General features: G+C 42.6%; 1 protein-coding gene and 1 long non-coding RNA gene across 3 annotated transcripts in view; one reads left to right on the plus strand and one right to left on the minus strand.

The window, feature by feature from the left end:
- Positions 1-20,855, minus strand: part of Clic5 (CLIC family member 5) — a 145,384-nt gene that overhangs the window by 59,114 nt on the left and 65,415 nt on the right.
- LOC148003632 (uncharacterized) lies at positions 120-19,960 on the plus strand. The gene is made up of 3 exons (XR_015629436.1): positions 120-228; positions 15,438-15,521; positions 19,304-19,960. It is a non-coding gene; the product is annotated as an uncharacterized LOC148003632 (long non-coding RNA).

A 20,855-nucleotide genomic window follows, 5' to 3' on the forward strand; every position in this document is an offset into this window, starting at 1 on the left:
AAGACAAGAAAACAAAACCAAGTGAGCAAACAAACAAAACACAGAAAGACAACAGGTACCTGAGGAAAGTCAACAGAAGATCTCCTCTGACTTCCTCATGCACATTAAGGCATGCACACAGAGAGGGGAGGAGGGAAAGAAGACAAGACAGAAAGAGACAGAGAGGGAGTGAGAGAGACAGAGACAAACACAAAACGGCACTCATGGGTTGACTCCAAAATAAGGAAGGTACGGGATTTGTTCCTCCTTCTCCTGGTCCTTTCTGTGTCTAAAAGTTTGGCTCTTGCTACTTTCAGCCTATTCCATCTCTCAAGTTCTGTAAAACCTTATTCTGGCACGTGCGTTTGTTCTAGTTTGCTTTCTTATTGCGGTGACAGTGGCTAAACCTGACTTGGGGGAGGAGAGGTTTTACTTGGCTTACAATTATAGCCCATCATTAAGGAAAGCCAGTACAGGAACCTGGAGGCAGGAACTGAAAGAGAGAAGAGAGAAAAATGCTACTTACTGGCTTCCTTTCCTTATCTCTCTTACATAATGTAGGCCTGCCGGCCTAGGGAATGACACCACCCATAGTGGACTGGGCCCTTCCATATTAATCAACAGCGAAGAAAATGCCCCATGCCCCACAGACATGACTATAGGCCCATCTGATGGAAATAATTACTCAGCTGAGACTCCCTTTTCCTAGGTATGTGGAGGTTGGTGTCAAGTTGACAGCCTCCTGGTAGACACATTCAGAGTGAATCCCTTCCCATGAGCCATCTGGATTGTTAGAAGATGTGAAAATGTATTCGCATCCCTAACAGAAAGCACCAAGTTCAAATGATTATCATCAAAGCAGATCACTGTGTGTGTGTTCACCTTGTTTAAAAGGACCAAGTGTAGTACGAAAGAAAAAGAAATTGCACTTGTTTGTGTGTGAGAAGCTGTATTACGGCCATCTGTGTTCCCCACCCTTAAAGCCCTCTGAGCTCTTTGTAAGCAGGACAAACCCAAATCCCTTTTACTTGAAAGAAACAGCCAAGGAAGGAAGCCTGCTATTGTTGGGCTATGTTTAGAACGGACGATACTGAGATGGCCTTCCAGATTTCATAGCATCCAGATCCCATGTTTAAGGTCAGCCCTTCCCAATTATATTTTGATAAAAGAACAACAGCAAAGAACTTCCAACTCGGGCCTCGTCTCCCGACTGTTTGAAGAGGCTTCCGGAAGGATGATCTAGGGAGTTCTGAGACACCCACTGGGATCAGTAGGAAAGAAAGGGAACATGGTTTTGGTGATTACACGTTTTATTTATAGCGTTGACCTTCCATGGAGTCTGCACAGACTCTTCTACGGATGGATGGCACTGCTGAACATTGAGACTCTAACAAAAGGCACCGTTTCTCCTTACAGCTTACTAATTAGGCCTGACTGGGATTCCTTTCTGCTACATTGTAAGACAGATCCTCTAAGGTTCCTTCTCTTTTCTGTCTGTGACATGATTCAGGGCCAGGCATACCCTTTCTAGTTGTTCAAAAAGTAGCCAGCACGCGAAAAATCACAGCATCCGAGAGGTTTACAGGCTAACAAGAAACCAGGCCACAGGATCAGGTTTAAGGGTATATAGCGTCATTCAGGGTTTACTCCCCCACACTTGTAGTTAAATCCTCTCTCTGCCCTTTCACCTGCAAAGGATTCCTTTTAAAGATGGTTTTAAATTGGCTTCAGTGTTTCCTCCCTGAAGGGTAGTTAATTAGTAATGGGAACAGCTGTCCCATGGTACCCCAAGTTCTCTGAGAAGATAGTGTGATTGCCTGTGTCCTAAAAGAATGAGCTACAATCATGAAAACTTACAACCCCCATAATGAGTCTCCCTGTCAGTGGAGTGCAGTTGTAACTAGAACACAATGTCCTACAGCTTGGCAGTTCCCTTAGGAAAATGAACACATAGACACCCCATCCCACCCCCACCCACCCCGCCCAGTCCGGCAGTTGACTCCCAGTGACAGCTTTCTCTTTCTCCCCCGGAGCTTCCAGTACAGTCTTATTCTGAGGGACTGTATGCCCTCCAGCCTTGCTACTCAGAGTATTTCCACATATTAGCAATATCAGTTTCTGGGAGCTTCTTAGATAGGCAGATTGTCAAACCCACTGTGTGCCCATAGACTGAGCATCTCTAACAAGGTCTCCAGGTGATGGATGCCTACAGATGTTTAAGAAGACCAAAAAGCAGAAATTCTGGAGACAAAGACTTCATAGAGTGTTATAGCAATGTTCTGGGCCAGCGATAACAAGCTTTGCTATTTCTATTTAAAAAGTAAATCTTTACACATTTCATATAGGTCTTGTTTTCATATAGCTCCCGCTTGGGGAGGAATAAATCTCCACTCTTGTATATAATAATCTGGCCTTAGTAGGTTCTCAAAATGTCAGTGAATGTCAGCCAAACTTCCATACCTCCTGCAGGGGAGGAGCCTGCTTGGAAAAAACTCTGGTGCCAGCGGCTGAAAGCAAACACTAGGTTGCAACTAGAGATCTGATTAAATTATTCATTGAAATTCCAGGACTTGGCCTATCTGTTAGAACTCAGCCATGCTGAGAGTCACAGAGAGTGTTTATGCCGGACAGGCTCTATCCCAAACCCACTGTGCTCACATGCCTCTTTACCTTTGGTGCCAGTCAGATGCTGAACCCTTAATTGATAGATTAAATTGTGAAAGTCTGGCCTGTACTGGTTTTTGAATGAAGCCCTATGAAGTTGTCCCACTGAAAGTTCATGCTATCCATCACTGTACAGTACAGTGGCTTGTCAGCTCCCTGTGTACAAGACTTAATGCAGAGAGAGCCTATAAGCTTCAGAAAAACGAGGATGCCAGAGTATTGCAGCTAAGAGCTAACTCATTTGTCTCAGGCATCCTCTGTCCTAGGATGTCTGCTTGTATATTTTCTTTACCAACCAACATCCATATATCCATATCCGTATATATGATTAAACCCTATAAATACATTTACTTAATATCGTCACTTGTTGCTCAAATGCAATATAGTATAAATATCATGCTTTTTACAGCATAATAGTGATTATGACTCAACAGGGACATATGATAGAATAATATACAGAATGAGATATGTTTTCTTTTTCTTACGTATTTTTCTGGAGAAAGCTTCATGATCAGAGAAAAAGGCAAGTCACAAAGAAACATGAGTGGTGTGACTGCTTTTTTGTTTTAATATAGGGCCTGACATATGTTCATTAGTGTGTGCATGGGGGAAGCAAGGCGGTTCCACATGTTGATAACATCAGTTGCTTCTGCCTCCTCCTCTTCCTCTTCTTCCTCCACCTCTTCCTCCTCTTCCTCCTCTTTCCCTTCCTTCTTTCCTTTCCCTTCCTTCCTTCTCCTCTACTCTGCTCCCTTCTTCTTATGAGACAGATCATCATGTAGCCCAGGCTGGCTTTGAATTCACTATGTATCCAAGGATAACACTGAACTTCTGATCATCTCGCCTCCAGCCCCAAAGTGGCAGAATGATAGACATGTGCCTCCATGCCTGGTTCTTCATTATGCTGGGGACCCAATCCAGGGTTTTGTGCAAACCCGTGCTTGCTAAACACTTCCTAACTGTACTATAGTCCAAGCCCCCAGGTCAGTATCATTAAGAGAGCAATTGCAGGGTGTGAAGATGGAAACCTGATTTTTGTTGTCGTCTATATGATTTCATGCAAGAAAATATCTGAATCCCCTAGGAACAGATATATTTCAAAACCCCAAGCACTTCAGAGTGTAGAACATATATGAGGGATCTGTGTCTGTATACATAGCCCGACCTCATTCTCAGCAGATTAGAGAAATATTTTTGATAAATAGAAGAGCCTGAGGCATCGTGAGCTCTTGAAATGATGCCTTGTGGCTTCTGTTATTCTACATGAAATAGAAACAAAGTGTTTCTGCCAAAGTTAAGTGCGGGTTGAATGGGGTCACTCAGGAATGTCTAGAGTCTTTCAAAATGGCAGCATAGTGATGTTCTCAATGTCCCGTATATAACCAGGCAGCACTCCTTGTGATGGTTTCAGAACCCCTAAGACAGCTGAACATTCACTTTTGTCTAGGTCCCTGCCAGTTTTGAGTATACACCTACGTGGGTATGTGTGTGTATGTGTATGTATGTGTCTATCTATATACATATATGTACTTGTGTGTATCTGTGTATATAATTATACTATTTATCTTAAAAATACCTTCCAAGTTTCCCTGAATCTAATCATCTCAAATTACAAAAATCAGGTCAATATTTTAACTATCAGTCTCCTAGGTGCAAGCACAGTGCAACTGGTGTCACCTCGCGTGGCACCGTCACCTCTCTCACTATGACATGCATTTATAGTACTCAGTGTCTGGCATCTTTTGGAATGTTGACAGTGAAACCAGAAAGGGTGATGTACTGAGTCAATACATGGTGTGAGCTGTAAGTGGCCCATTTCTCTATGTTGTATGGGTGGAGGAGGACCAGGCCCTGAGTTTCACAAAAGGATTGAATACATCAAGCCAAGAGTCAAAGCATGGGATCTTTCAGACATGGGAGCTGCTCATCTTTGGATGTGACATCTGCTTTGGCCATCACTTTGAGTAACAACAAGGTCCTAAATATCTATGTGAAGATGAGGATTTTAGGGATAATAATAACTAATAGATATGTCCTTCAACCTAAGCGTGGTTCGACTCAAATGAGGTTTTAGCTTTATGATGCTAAGATGCTCTAAGTGACATCATCATCTTTACTTTCCTGCAGAACTCCATACGTTGCATGATGTCGTTGATATTTGTTGTGAAATGGGCTTTGTATCAAATGATTTTCAACCATAGGCTAATATGAATTCTGAGTACACTGAAGGTAAGCTAAGCTAAGCTATGATGTGATGTTCAGTAGCTTAGGTATATAAAATGCACTTTGACTTAAAATGGGCTTATGGTTGTAACTTCAGGAGAGTGGAATCAGAAGGGACTGGGAGTCTCAGCATGTCCATGAGAGTTTCACCATTGGGTGTGACATAGAGAAGTTGTCCTTCTGTTCTCACGATTGCTCTGGATCTCTCTGCTTGTTTGTTTGTTACACATACAAGGTGACTTACTAGGGTGCTTCAGAATTGGGACTTTCAAGGTTAAAACTGGGAACGTCTGGCAAACTGGAATAGGTTGGACATCCTATATGATGGTTAATCATCATTGTCTACTTGACTGCATTTAGAGTCACCTAGGGGTCTAAGCCAGAGTGTGCCCATGGGCTACAGTCCTGAGCTAAATGATGATGATGAGGAAGAGGAGGAGGAGGAGGAAGAGGAGGAGGAGGAGGAGGAGGAGGAGGAGTGTGAGCTAGCACCAGCATCCATCTCTCTGCTTCCTGACTGAGGGGGAAGGAGTGAGCTCACTCTGCCTTTCCTCTCTCTATCACTATGCCTTTCCAGCCATGATGGACCATATCCTTCCAGAGCATAAGTCACAATAAACCTGTCCTTTTTTAAGTTGTTTGGTCAGGTGTTTTATTTCTGCCACAAGAAAATAAACTGCATAGCCCATGTGTTTCCATGTCCACATTCGCAAAGGACTCAAGGAGGGATTTTAAAAGGATGTTTATATTTATTAAACTCCTCATGCAATGCTCACCGATGGGGCCCTGTCCATTTCATCCAAAGCATATTGGAAACTTCAGACAACCCTTTAAAAAGACCTTATGGCTCACCATACTACATGACCGTCTCTCATTGGATCAAGTCTGCTGTCACTCATATTAATAATGGCTCCAGACTTTTCAAGGGTTTGCATGGCTGACAGGCATTACACTGGATTCCAACTGGAGCTGTCTCTATTTATTTAGAGTACATAAGAGACAACTCGTTAGGAAACAGTGATAAAGGTAACCACAGAGTGCTCCTGAGTCTCTCTAGGGCTGGATTGCATGTATATGCCTTGAGGTATGTACATCATAGACCTGTATTTATTTGACCTTTCATGGATAAACAATATATTTTAAATGCTCTGGCAACATATCAAAAAAGATAGCTTCTTTTTTTTGATGTAACCATGACTTAAGCTTTATTGAGTTAATCATCACAAGGAAACTTTTTCACACTATGATGTGATTAAATACAACAACTATATTACCAAGCCCCTGGTTATCAAAGTTTTAACCAGCACCAGCTACTGAATCATGTTGAACTGAACTTCCTTTTTGCCTCAAATAGACCAACATTCTCCTGGCTGTAGTGTTTGCAGAGACTTCCACAATGTACTTTCTTGAAACAGTAAATGATTATAATGATAATGCAAAGCCAATACAGACTATGAATTTTATAAGCTTCATATAATTGTATTAGTGTTAAGATATCTTCTTTCATAATGGTGATTTTCAAAGCAACCGATTGTTGACTGATAATAAGTATTTATAACCGATAAACATTTACTTTAAATAAACAGGCTGGGCATTTGTTTGAACCCCTGGGTTAACAAGCATTATATAAATGTCTCTGTTCTGTGTGCTAGCCTTCTGGGTTTTGCATCCTTCTTTCCTTTTACAGTATCTCCAGGCTCCTACAATGGACCACCATTCTTATTTTATCAAATGTCACAGATGTATTCAATGGTAAGCCATGATTCTTTATCTGTCATCATGGTAAGGACACAAAAAATGGTATATGGCCTTTTGAAAAAGTGTTTTTATGATATATTTTTATTCACAGGTGTGTATATGACTGTGTACATGGTCCAGAAGTATAAATGCCCCCAGAACCAGAAGAAGGTGTCAGACTCCCAGAGATAGAGTCATAGGAGGCTGTGAGTCACTTGATGTGGGTGCTGGAAACAAGGCCAGGCCCCTGGGAAAGCAGCAAGTGTTCCTAAACAATGAGACGGCCCTCCGCCCCCATGACCCTTTTACAAAGGTTTCTGTCTTGCTTCCATCTAAGCAGCTCAGGATCTGGACAGAGACTGTGTAGCTAATTTCCTTGTGTCACTTATAATATGTCAAATAACAAAGAGACATAATAGAAAATCTGAGACAGTTCTTGAGCTCCGTCGAGCCATGCTCAGAATCCTCCAATGACCTTTCACAGATAATAACTCCCCACTGTCTTTATCTAGTTTGATGAGTATAGCCATTCCGGGACCTCTTTTTTTTTTTTTCGGAGCTGGGGACCGAACCCAGGGCCTTGCCTTGCTAGGCAAGCTCTCTACCACTGAGCTAAATCCCCAACCCCCATTCCGGGACCTCTTATTTGTTCCCTAATCCTCTCTCCGTCAAGGCTCAGATCTACTGTCTGCTCATTCAACTACAGACACTCTCCTTTGGATTCTCTTTCCCTCTGTGCCTGTTCTCAAGCAGCCACTCAGATTCCACCTGCCCTGGAGAGCCTTGGCTGACCTCATACTTGCATGACAATTAGTTATAAGAAATTACTAATAGCTACAATAGTTACTATGCCATCACTTAACTAATTTGCATGACAAATATTGATCATCAATCGCAAGAGGCTTGCTGTAGAAGCAAGGAATGCCCAAGTTTCAGCTCAACACATGCTCCACGGTCTTGCCACCACATTGGTGTTTCCTCACCAATGGCATAAGAAGGCAAGATAGAATGAGTGCCTGTCTTTCCCAATTGTTGGCTTCTTCACCTGGGGCAGGTTCTCTGGCTTTATATTGCTCAGCTGTAAATTCACAAGGAGATTTGACACCTATGTCATCAAGTTGGGGCTAGGATTAAGTAAGACAGCTCCTTTAGTGATAGTTCGTAGTGCAAAAAATGAGCACTAAAATGATTTCAGACTAAAATGCTCTTATATGTCTGTCAGGTGTGTGTGTGTGTGTGTGTGTGTGTGTGTGCGCGTGCGCGTGTGTGTGAACATGCATGTGCACACATGTGCACATACATACTCATGAGTGTGTGCATTTTTTCATTCTATGCTTTTCACTTGTAAGAACACAGAGCTAGGTCTCTACTGCTGGATGATAAAATAAACCACCTCCCAGATTTGTAGTTGGTTCATAATGGGTGATTTTTGGGCAAGTCTTGAAAACCTTCAGTTACAATTATGGAGTTCTCACATATTTTAATGAAATTTATGAGAATACTAGAAAGCATCTGCTTATAAATATTTATTGAGACTTTTGTAAAGCCAGGCACAATGACACATGTTTGCTAAACCAGCACCACACCAGGTAGTAGAGATAGTTAAATCCCTGAGACTAGCTGGATAAGCAGACTAGCTACTTGGTGAGTTCAAGACCAGTGAAAGATCTTGACTCAAAAAATAACTGAGGACTGGTAGCCAAGGTTATCCTGTGACCTCCATATGTGAGTGCGCAAACGTGCACATACCTGCACACACACATGAACATGTACACATACTGAAAACTTTGGTAAGCCATGTTCAAGACCTTTTAAATACAAGTCTGGGGTAAAACCCAAGAACTGGCATGTTTTTTAAATTAAAAATTATTATAGCATGTTTTTAATTGAAATTTATTCTTTATCATCATTGCCATTATTAAAGAGAGACAAAAGCAGAGGGGGGAGAGAGAGAGGGAGAGAGGGAGAAAGGGAGAGAGAGAGAGAGAGAGAGAGAGAGAGAGAGAGAGAGCATGTTCAGAGGGTGGCATGTCTCAGCCCATGTGGAGGTCAGATGAATCTGTTATCTCCTATCTTATAGGTCTCAGGGACTGAACTCAGGTTCCTTGGCTTAAACTGCAAGCACTTTTATCCACTGAGACATCTCACAGGCCACAGAACTGACAGGGTCTGTATGATGTTAATGCAGAAGTCATCTGGTCAGAGTCCTTTGTTTAAGGACCTCTGTCCTAGGTACCAGAAGTTGAGAAAATTCTAAGGACTGGAAACCAGCCTTCCAAAAGAGCTCAACACTACTCTGGCCTGAGGAAAACCCACAATAAAGTGGGGGTAAACCCAGTGCTAGGTTAGGTCATTTAGATTTTAATCCTGGCTCTTGCTCATTGAAACATGACCTTGAGCTTGCCCCCCCTTTCTGAGCACTGTCCTCCCTTATGATTCATAGTGCTAGAATAAGAACTGTCATTTCATATCTGACTATGAGATAGGAGGGCCCAGGATGAATGGAAAGTATCACGTGTACTGACTGGAATTCAAGCTTCAGATAGACAGGGGACGTTTCTTTTTCTTCTCATCCAAAGTGAGTCCCTGAATGGTAGAGAGATTCTCTAAGTAGTTCACAGTCTTCCCTTTCCTGTATCGCTGTTCAGATTTAAAGGTTCAGCTAAAGGAGTGGAATCCCTGAGTAATTCAAGACCTTAAGGCAGCCTTTGATCCAGAGGTAGTCTCTGGGAAATGCCCTTTAGGGAAGGTCTGCTTTGGGCCTGCAGGACTACACACTGTTCTAGCCTCTGCCTTGGACCACAATGCATGGTTACCAAAAGTCAAATGCTTCCACAAAGCAAGATTTCCACCAGTGAAAATCAGGTGCTTTACAGTTTCTTTTCTTTCTAATTGTGTGTGTGTGTGTGTGTGTGTGTGTGTGTGTGTGTGTGTGTGTGTGTGTGTGTGTGTGAGAGAGAGAGAGAGAGAGAGAGAGAGAGAGAGAGAGAGAGAGAGAGAGAGATCCCCCTGCAACTGGAGTTACAGATAGCTTTGCATCACCATGTCAGTGTTAGGATCTGAGCTCGAGTCCTCTTCAAGAACATCAAGTGCTCTCAACTGCTGAGAAATCCCTCCAGCCCCAAATATCACATCATGTTTTAAAACAACTCATTGATGAGGAATTTTATGTCCTTAAAGAAATTAGACATCTTCTTCTGCTCTGCAAATTCTGCAACCATTTCCTTTTCTCACTTCCCCCTTGCTATCTAAGAAACTCTTATATTTTTGGTTGTGAGCCTAGCCTTTAACGGCTGAGCCATCTCTCCAGCCCGCTGTCTAAGAAATTCAAAATCATCTTTTGATAATTTTCAATAGCTTTCTTGACCCTCACCACCAGTGTGATCTCTGACATTTTCTACTTTATTGCTATTTCTTTTTCCATATTCACTAGATGAGTAAAACTCACTAACTATATAATTTCTAAGATTTCTAACACTAAACATTTTAAGAATGAAAGAAAGAGATGAAAATGAGATCATATATTTAATTATATATTTATATTCATATAAATTCATATATATATGAATTGAGCTTCTAAATACTTGAAAAAGAAATGTACTTTCATGCTTAACAGGAAAAGTTTAAGCACTGAATAAGTATGATTCAATATTTTTTAGAGGCCATAAGGTATAGCCTTTTCCTCTCTTGTAAATGGCCAGCCTTCAGCTCTGGTGGGTGTTAGCCATGGTGCTAGCAACAATGTGGGTCAGAGAGAAGTTATATTTGATAGGATACAAAGAATCAAGGGTGATGCTGGATGGTTGATCAATGTCAATGCCAAGATAGTAAATGGGACATGGGAGAGCCCAGTATTTGGGAAGGTTGGGGTGTGAGACAAAATGATGGAGGATCATACACCAGACAAGAACCAGACAGGAGTTATTATTATTGTCCTGACTTGAGTCTATCCATTAGGGTGACCTAGGACAAGTGTTTCTTGCTCTTGCCTACACTCCGGAAACTGAGTCCTCAGGGATTGTCTAGTCCATCTCTACTGCATTTCTAGTTATATTAATGAGTGAGTTTATAGACCACACATACATATGTATATGCATACACATATATACACATATAATATGTGAATAGAATATATATACATATGTTGATCCACATGTATAAATTGTAGGTAAATATATAATATAATTAATAATATAATATATTCATTATAAAACACCCATGGGTATACCAGGTTTATCTGCAACTCATGAAGCATGGGCCAGCCTTGTCTCCAATTGCATAGCTGCATGGATGAATCATCAGTGATTTCAAAATTAGCTTTCAGTGTTGACTGGCACTTCTATCTCTATTCTGAGAATTGGTCTAAATGTCATTTAGAACTTGTAGGCACGGAAACAAATGTCAGATCCAAAACTGGAATAAGCTTTGGCGAAAGGTGAGAAATGACTCAAATTCACCATAAATGACTGAGTCTGGACACCTTTGTTTATGGGCTGCACAGGGGATCAACCAAACCTCCTGGAAAATGCAATACCAATAAAAAACAGGAACTCTGGGCTCTTTCTAACATTTATTCAATGAGAGTCCATAATTCTCAACAGATCTGTGAAATCTTGACCTTGCCACAGGGGCCTTTTTATAATCCGGTCCCTGCAGATCTAAAACCCATGCAGAAGCACAGAAAGTAAGAGGGTGTCTGGGTATAGTATTGTTAATATTCTTACTAGGAAACTGTAGGATAGCATATATTTCTGGGATACTACACACATGGAGCTGTGAAGATACCATTAACAGACTAATGTTTCTGAAAGTTCAAACAAGAGGGTGAAGAGGGGCATCAGGCATGGAGAGAGAACGCATGTGGGAGGGAGAAGCAAGCCTGGCTTGTCTGGAAGCTGTTTTGTTCATTATGGACGCCCCTTGGACAGCAAGGAAGGAAATGGAAAGACACTCAGCAAGCATGAGGCTCAGTGCCGAGTGAAGCCATGTATTATGTATAGAGCATAAACTCTGCTGTTAAGTCTTACACAGAATGATCAGGTGAGAATTTACCACAGCTGTCCCAAGAGCAAGAGAGCTAGAGATTAAAATGCTTGGCATTCTTGTTAATGTCTTTATTAGCTTTCTGTAAACAACAGGTTCGCTCTGGGAATGTTTCTGTAAGCCTTCTCCAGTGCAGTCATGGGGTGTGGGAGATCTTTGTCACTATGAGCTCCCTTTTCGGTTTCCACACTCTGGATTCTAGGAGGCTGATGGTGGGGACGACATTAAAGGAAGCCCTGCTTTCTGGCTGCAGAGGATGTGACCAGGCATCAAAGCAGGACTGGATCTCTTAGGAACATGAAGTTGAAGTATTCATTGTTGTGGCTTTCCACAACACTCGGCATTAGCTGCATTTCTTGGCCAAAGATCATGTCCATTCTCTCTGAGTTTAATAAAATAGTTTAGGTCTAAGAAACTCTGCTTTTGCTGTCCCATCTAAATCTCTCTACTCTCTGTGATTGGTGCCTCTGGATTTTATCTGTACCTTTGTAAATAATTCCTTTAGTAGGCTCTCGTCCACATGTCCAGTTTGAGAGGTGAATGGCTCCCCCATGCAACCTGATTTTTTGGTGTAAGAGCAATATGAGATTGGAATTCTCAAGGCCAGCTCAAAAGCAAGAAACACTGGTCCAGAGCTTGGAAAGTCCATTATAGGCCCATTATTAGCTCTATGGTCTCAGACATAAAAATTCTACCTAGAATGAATAGTAGCCATGATATCCATCTATAAATGATTATTATGGGCTGGAATTAAGGTTTGGACTATGTTCTCTGGAGTCCTAGTATTCTATAGTGTCTCAGACACTAAGACACTATAGTGGGGTGTGGGGAAGAGGGTCAAAGATGACCAAAATGCCCTTTTTGTTTATTTATTCTTTTTGTTTTATAATGATTGTGATGGTTCATATGATTGTCAACTTGACAGGATCTAAAAACACCATGAGACAAGCCTCTGAGTGTTTTAGATGGAGTTACCTGGGGTGGAAAGACACACCCTAAATATGGGTGACAACCTTCTATGTGCTGGGTTCTCAGGCTGAACAGAGGAGAGAAAGCTAGCTGAACAGAAAAGCAAATAAACAAACAAACAAACCAAAATAAAAGTTTATCACTCTCTGCTTTCTGGGTGCAGATACAGCATGATCCCAAGGCCTCATATGTCTGCACCATATCTGTCGTGTTATAATGAGCACTACTTTCAAACTCCAAGGAGAAACACTGCCTTTGTACCTTAAGTTACTTTGGTTTGCTATTCTGTCACAGTAAAAATAACTAATAGCGTGAGGTCCCTGGTCCTTGAGAGCTCACTGGGATCCATGAAGCTGTGGGGCTCTTTTTGGCTCTTCCAGCTGCTCATTCACCAGGCATAGGACCAAGAAGATGTACTATCTGCTGTCATCCTCCATGGCTCAAGCCCCGGGAGATCACCTAGATAGTATGACCTAACTCAACACAGCCAAGCTTCTGAACGGAGAGATGACCCTGGAGCTGAACAGGTCATGCTAAACTCCAGAGTGGCTTTTGCCTGAGTCATTTTTCCACGAACTGTTCATATGCAGTATGAGTAGAGTGTTGTGTCTTTCTTGAAAGTCAATGTGGCTCTCCTGTTGCTCGTGAAACTAGAGATCTACTCTATTACTGGCAATTGGGGGAGATGCTGAGAATAGTAACCTGAGCCACACTGTGGTCTTTACTGAAGCATGTGATCCCATTAAGTAAGCTGGCATATGGGAATCTCTGCAAAAGCGTTGGCTTCCTGAGACATTGGTTAATCTTGAGACTCTATTAAGACTTTTCGTGCTAGTTGCCCTGGCAGGAGCCATTGCTTCTCTTTTAGCACTCAACATGCAACACTGTCTTCTGCTGTCCTGTGCTGTTGATAGATAGATACTCTCAGGCTCTGCTTCTGCTAAGCTACTGGGTCTTCCGAAGAAAGGAACATGTTGTGCCCACCTCTGCTTTCTCCTTGGTGACTTTATATATAGACAGAACTAAGAAAAAGTATTCTGATTTATTAATCATGAGAATCAATCTGAAAGGAATCTATAAGATGCATTTTGCATAATCACAGTACTTAAGGTATTAAGGGACTGCTTTAGTCTGTCAAGATTACTAGAAGAAAATAACCCAAATTGGTGTATTTTAACAACATTCCTCTCATGTGAAAAAATACTTTCATTCTATCCCAATGCCCCCCAAAATCTTAACTCATCATTGAATCCCAGAATTTCTTGAAATTGCCACCTAAATCATGTAAGCAGGTGTCTGAGGTGCAGTTCTTCTCAAGGTTCTTCCTAGCTATGAGCCTATGAGTCAGACAGGCTATGTGCTTTTAAAATGCAACAGTGGGATGGCATATGATGGGTGCTTCAAGGGGGAGCAGGAAAGAAGAGAGCCCAGTGAATCTTGAAGAGATGTGAATTAAGACATAAGGGGTCACAGTATGAGGCATAAAACCTCTCCTGTCCATCAGGCCTCACAGCCAATCAGAAGTCAGTCAATCACCCTTAACATTCATGCCACCATTGTACTAGTGGGCATACCTTACCTGGCAGTCTGGCATTGCAGGATGCAGATTCATTACTGACTTGGGAGTAGATATGTTGTTGGGAGCATTTGGAGAGAATTGGAGATTGGGTTTCTATAAGGTCATATTTCATTGTATAAATGTGTGAAGTTCTCAATGATAAGGAAAAAGTTAAGTTTTGAGTTTTAAGTATGTTTTGATTTGATTATCTTCTTTCTGAGGCCACTGGAGTTGTGAGCCCCAGGTATAAGTGGCCCATTCCAAGTGTTCTATTGGAATGAGGTCCTGGCTTCTTACCTTACCTTGGAATTCCCCTTCTCCATAGTTTACAGTTTGACCCACCCCAAGAGCTCAGATCAGATGCTTGCTATATTCAACTTAGTGTAATGTTAACAAGTGTATCAGATAGTAAAGTTTAACCTCTATGGAATGACTTTTTTTAAAAAAAAAAAAGGCTATTTTACAAGGATTGTCTGCCCTGCTTCTGTTCTGAAAATGAGTTAAGAGTGGACAGAGCCCAGGGAAAGGACACACCCACCTTTGCCTGGACTATTCCTCTTCCTCAATATCCACAGACTACAGCTAATCCTATCTCACTGGCTGTGACTGGGAGTCCACTTTGGGTTGCTTCAACCGAGTACCTTGAACTCCTAAAGCAACAGTCAAAGGACTAGCCTTGGGCTAGTGGTTTGAAGAATAGCATCTGCAGGTGGCCTGTGTTTGACTCCAGGGTTATATCCTGGGTGTGCCTAGGCTGAGATGCACACGGAAGCTCACGCCAGGAGTTCTCTCCCAGTGAGATCTCCACCCACACACCTGTCTTCTTACGTAGGAGAGGAGTTTAGATTGGGATCTTGGAATTCAAACTTCTCCTGCGACTTGTAGCACCTTGGAAAAGAAGGTCCCCTCCCTGAAATGTTTCTCCATCTGGGCAGAAGGGTCATGTGGACAGAAATGTCAAGAATTTAACTTATACGGTTGTCCAAACATTCTCCACAGGCTATAGCATGTTTTACAAATAGAAGTCTGTTAAGATCAAACACAAGTGGGCCATTCTCTGCACTCATCTAAAAACCTGGCCTACAGTTCCATTGCAGGTGATACCAGTGTCCCAAGATTATTTTTAAGTGGTTTCCACTCATGATGAAGTCACTAGTTTTCATTCCAGTCATGAGTCACCACGTTAAAGAGGCAGCAACAGACCTATCCACCAAAAGCAAACAAATTAATCCTTCATCTTGACTTTTCTCCCCTTGTCCTTTAGAAAAACATGACCGACCAGTCCCCCGTGAGCCAAGCGCGGTAGAAGAGGATTCCAGCAATTGCACTAGACTCTTGATGCCTGCAGGTGAGTTTGCAACAACCAAAATGTTTAAAAATATTCATCCTTCTGGAAGTGGGTTAAAATTAAACACCCTAGAAAACCAAACCCTGTTATATATAAGGATGCCCATACTCTCTCAAGTCAGCAAGATGGCTCAGAGGGAAAGGTGTTTTCCACCAAACCTAATAACGTGTATTTAATCCCTGGACCCCACGTGATAGAAGGAGAGAAGCAACTTCTTCAGGTTGTTCTCTGACTGCGGCTGGCTTTGAAGAAGGATGCTGTTGTGGTGTGAGCAGACGTCTATGGAGATGAGCTGTTTGGGGCGCAGCTCCTTTACAGCATCCTGGCCACTGCAGTGGAGGGACTTTCAGAGTTTCTCAATGATCCGAATTAAGAAGTTAATGGCAGACATAAGCCATGGCCTCTAGACCCTGTCCCAGGATCTCAAAAATGACGAACGTTATATAATTTGACTGTTATCCTTAATGACCAAATTGTCGAGTGTAGTTGTATTCTCTCCCTGGGCACAGCCTACGTGTGCTTCTCCGGAAGCCCACAGCCTCGTGTTTTATGCCGTTGTTCCCCTGTTCCCCTCTATTGGACGCCATTCCTCTTCACTCCCCAGAAACGCTTGTTGGTTTGGGAATACTGAGTGCTGATATCTTAGTTCACCTTATTTTGCTATAACAGAATAACTGGAGGCTGAGTAATTTATAAAGAAAAAAGTTTTATTTTCACACAATTCTGAGGTCTAGGAAGATCAAAAGTGCCAAGGTATCTGGTTGTTCCCAAGATGGGTCTTGGTATGTTAGCTACTGAGCTGAAGACAGAAAGGCTGAATTGAATCTTGATTGTTAGAGAAGTGCCCTCCAGGATTAATTCCTCTCAAGGGTCCCTCTTCTCATGCAACCGTACAAACAACATCTACTTTTATAATGCATTTCATTTTTAATTGTATGTGGTGTGTGTGTGTGTGTGTGTGTGTGTGTGTGTGTGTGTGTGTACACAAATGTGCACGTAAGTGCAGTGGAGGCCAGAAGACAAAGGCAGATTCCATGGATTTGGAATTATAAGTGGATGTGATCCACTTGACTTGGGTGGATGGGAACAGAACTCCAGTCCTCTGTAAGAGTACCAAGCACTCTTAACCACTGGTCTGTATCTCCCATCCCGACCCCTGAGGCTTTGAAGGACACATCCAAGCAACAGCAGCTGGTAACCTATCCCTTTCTCTGTCTTCCCAGTGAGTTTTCAGAGAATACACTTTACGAGATGAAGATTAAGTGTAGGTGAGGCCCAAACAGAATCACTGGTGCAAAGAAACAGTGTTGGGACTCGTTTGTGTCACCCGTACTGATGTCCCAAGGCTCCATCCCTAAGCCAGATGTCTGTGAAACTGCTTTGCATTTCCTCAGCTTCAAGAGGCAGCTTCCTGCCTGAAGTTTGCTCCTTGGCCTTCATCTAGACCCCTGCTGTGTTTTGCCTAACAGCAAGAAACCAGTGTGGAAATCTGGTCTGGTCAAGGGCAGACGCTCTGATTCATTTCTCATGTCTGAGTCTAGCACAGTCTCAACCAGGGACACTGAAATTGCTCAGAGAATTTTTGTGGGCTTAAGATAAAATGCTGAAGGGGAAGGTGGGCCTGTGCGGGCCTGTAACACCAGTGCTGAGCAGGTGGGAGTTGAGAGAATTTCTGGGGCTTGCTGACCAGACAGTGTAGCTGACTCTGGGAGCTTTAGGTTTCCTGAGAGAACCTGTCTCATAAAGATGGTGGAAAGTGACCAAAGAAAACACTTTCTGGCACACACACACACACACACACACACACACACACACACACCTCAGCGTATACATGTACACACAAGCAAGTATGGAAACTCACATGAGAATGTATATCCATGCACGGTACACATACACACACACACACACACACACACACACACACACACACACCCTCACCTCAGCGTATACATGTACACACAAGCAAGTATGGAAACTCACATGAGAATGTATATCCATGCACGGTACACATACACACACACACACACACACATACAAAGACCAGTGCATACACACACGTACACACACACATGTACACACACACACACACGATAAAATGCTGAGAAGTGTGTTTCTTCAAGGAATAAAGCAGGAAGATTGTGAGAGTCAGAATTCCAGGAAGTCTGCTGTGAAACACTCGCTCCTTAGAACGGCTGCATACACAGTAGCTGAACAATGGCGGTGTCAATGGACATGCAAAAGTGGAAGGAGGAAATTTCTCAGGGTCCCAACCTTCAACAACGAACTACAGGCAACTAATGACAGAATGCTGGGAGGGTTAGCCTTTCCCTGAGATGAGCCTTCTTACTGGTTGTCTAATGGAGAATGGTCAGTTCTAAAACAAAGTATACATAAACAAACAAAAAAATCAGGCTCAGCGGGTTGCATTCATAAATTTGTGCACACACACACACACACACACACACGTTATAATAAAAAAAAATAAAATAAAGGAGTATTTAACTTGAAAGTGTGTGATAGACCTGGGCAGGGTTGCAAGGAAGTACCAGGGAGGAACTGGAGGGAGGAAAGGAACGGGAGAAAGCGACGTTGCTCTATTTCAATTAAAATATGTTTTAAAAAAGAAATCTTGCAGAGCTTTGTAGATGATGTGACAGAGATCTGTGCAAGCCAAACGATAATGAAACTCCATATGAACTGTGGTCACCAAGCACCAGCCGGTGTCTTTGGCACCTTGTGTACACTAAGTCATGGTTGTTCCAAGACACAGCCCACTGACGGTCTACATGCCCTGTAGAGAGTGACCGTGCCCTTCATCTAGTGTCCTATGCCTCCCTCACAGTAGCCGCTCAGAACACGTGGAGGACGCACGCAGTATTAGATTTCACCATCTTGGACCTCCCTCCCCACCATCCCCATCATCCCTATCATCCCCTCTTCAAGATCTGGTCTCTGTTGATCGTTTTCTCTGTCCTCGAACTGACCTTAGCTGTTTTTCCTACATGGAGTATAAAGGTCTCAGCTTTTACGTGGTAGATGTTCTGTTCGAGTGGGAAAAAAAACATGTGGGATGCTCGTCACATTCCTGCAGCCATAGGCATGCCGAAAGGTAGCATTGTACACCAGCTTTTCACCAACAGAAGCAGAGGAGGGGGTGAAGAGAATGGGCCAATCAGAAAGGGGCTTGTTTAGAACAAACTCCCGAGATGTTTTCTAAACGGGGAAAGGAAGAAGAGGAGGAGGAAATGCTTCCAAGTCAGGAACTGGTGTCTGGAGACCAGGGCTTCAGCACACAGAGCTGAAGGTAGCAGCGGATGAGGTTTTCTTTTCCACTCCGAGGTTCTCGAGCTCTGGGTAGACTCACGGGGAGTGTAATGGGCTCCCCAACAGGCTATCATGCTCAGTTGTTTGGTGCCTCAGTGACTTATTACACTAATGGCCAGTTTGACTGCCTTTAGAATCACGGTGCTGCTTGGAAGAGATACTAAAGCTTACACCCCACCCCTACCCCACACTTCCTGATCTTACTGCTTCTGAGCATGTCGTTAGTTAAAGTTTCAGGCTACACCGTAAGGCAGAATACTGTATCATGGTATCCAGAGACTAAGTCACCAAAGGGTCTGTGTAAAATGGAAAAAAATAGCGAACGCAAAGAATTCACTACTGACACGTGCCAGGCTGGTAAAAAATAGAGATATCAATTGACACTACGATATTTTTAAAAATTAAAATATAAAGATATTTTAGTTTGGTGTTATAGACTTTGTGCAATCTATTTCCAGAAAGTACTGGCTCTGTGGTTAAGAACAATGGCTGCTCTTTCCAGAGGACCTGGGTCCTACCTTCGAGAATGGATACATGTGGATACATGGCAGTTCACAAACTTCTCTAACTCCAGACTCGGGAACCAACGCCCTCTTCTGGCCTATAACGATACTACACGCACAGAGTGCACAGACTTGCGCAGAGAGGAAAGACTTACGCACATAAAATAAAAGCAACTAGAGAATATTCAAGGATGGAAATGCACCACAAGGCAAAGATCTCTTCCAATGTTTGGAACAGTTGCTGGACCTCACAGTCAGAGTAAATAACACAACTTAAGGTTGCTTGATACATAAATAAGACTGCTATCCTATTGGGTACCTGGCCTGCTTATTTAATCTGCCTTTAAGAGGCCAGTGTAACCAACTTACTTCTCTTGAATTTCCCACATAATAAACCTTTACAATCTAACCTAATGCATAACTATAATGTTAAGTTATATACTCTTCCATGCTCCTATCTTACAAATAAACCCGGTGTATATGTTATGATAATAAATGATGGAGGGAAAAAGCAGATACAACATGAGATTAATCCTATACAATTAAAATATGTGATACATGTAGAAAGCAACATTTAGATATTTCTTAATAAACAATATTTGTAACACTGTTATCTGGCCAGTTGGTGTCAGTTGGAATCAGTGACTTCATCCCTTGTGAAACTCTGTTAAAGATTTCTGTGTAGTATCCCAGTCCTTACCCATGTGATACTTTCTGTGCATGTTAGCAGAACAGAGAGCAAAGCCCTTTGTTAGGGACACGCAGACACAGGGGCACAGGGTAACAGGGACAGATTCCTAAGCTAGCGCTCAGGCGGGCACCGATCTACACTAATACAGACAGACAAAAAACAACGGGCATCGTGGTTAAAAAGAAAAGTGGAGAATTCAAATCCAGGTTCACTCTTAGTCAAGTTACATCAAGGGGGTGCCTTATACTTTCTTTCCCATAATGAGACACTGAAAAGTTTTGAATACTCTGAGGGTGTCACGATGGGGTTCAAACTGATAGATTCAAGCTCAAAATAAGGTATGGTCATCGCAAAAACAGTTAATAACGAGAAAGATGAACCCAGGAATACAGTCAGGAGAGTAGCAGTGTATCACAAATTTCAGAGGAACCAATTGAAAGCTCTTCTCGCCCTCAACTCAAGCCAACTCTTACCCCTCAGCAGCACGGAAGTGTTCATACTCTAAGGTCCATTCTTTCCTGGGATTCCTAGCCCAGGTGCCCTGGTCTCCTTCTTTGGACACCGTGGGGTATAAAGAACATACACACAGGAGCTGCTTGGTGGATGTCTGCTGAGATAAACTATTAGCTGTACTCCTTTCTACCAGCCAGCCTTTCCAGCAACTATGGCACTACAGACTGTGCCTCAAGACTGTGTGAGACGTGCATGTCTGTGAGCCAAAAGGGGAAGAGCGGTTCACAGGTACATGCAGAATCACACTGGGAGAAGGCACTCGAGAGGGAAAGCAAGGGCTTCGTGGGAGCTTCCAGCCGCAGA

The sequence above is a fragment of the Rattus norvegicus genome, chromosome 9 (assembly GCF_021556685.1).
Source record: "Rattus norvegicus strain SHRSP/BbbUtx chromosome 9, alternate assembly SHRSP_T2T, whole genome shotgun sequence".
Classification (NCBI taxonomy): domain Eukaryota; kingdom Metazoa; phylum Chordata; class Mammalia; order Rodentia; family Muridae; genus Rattus; species Rattus norvegicus.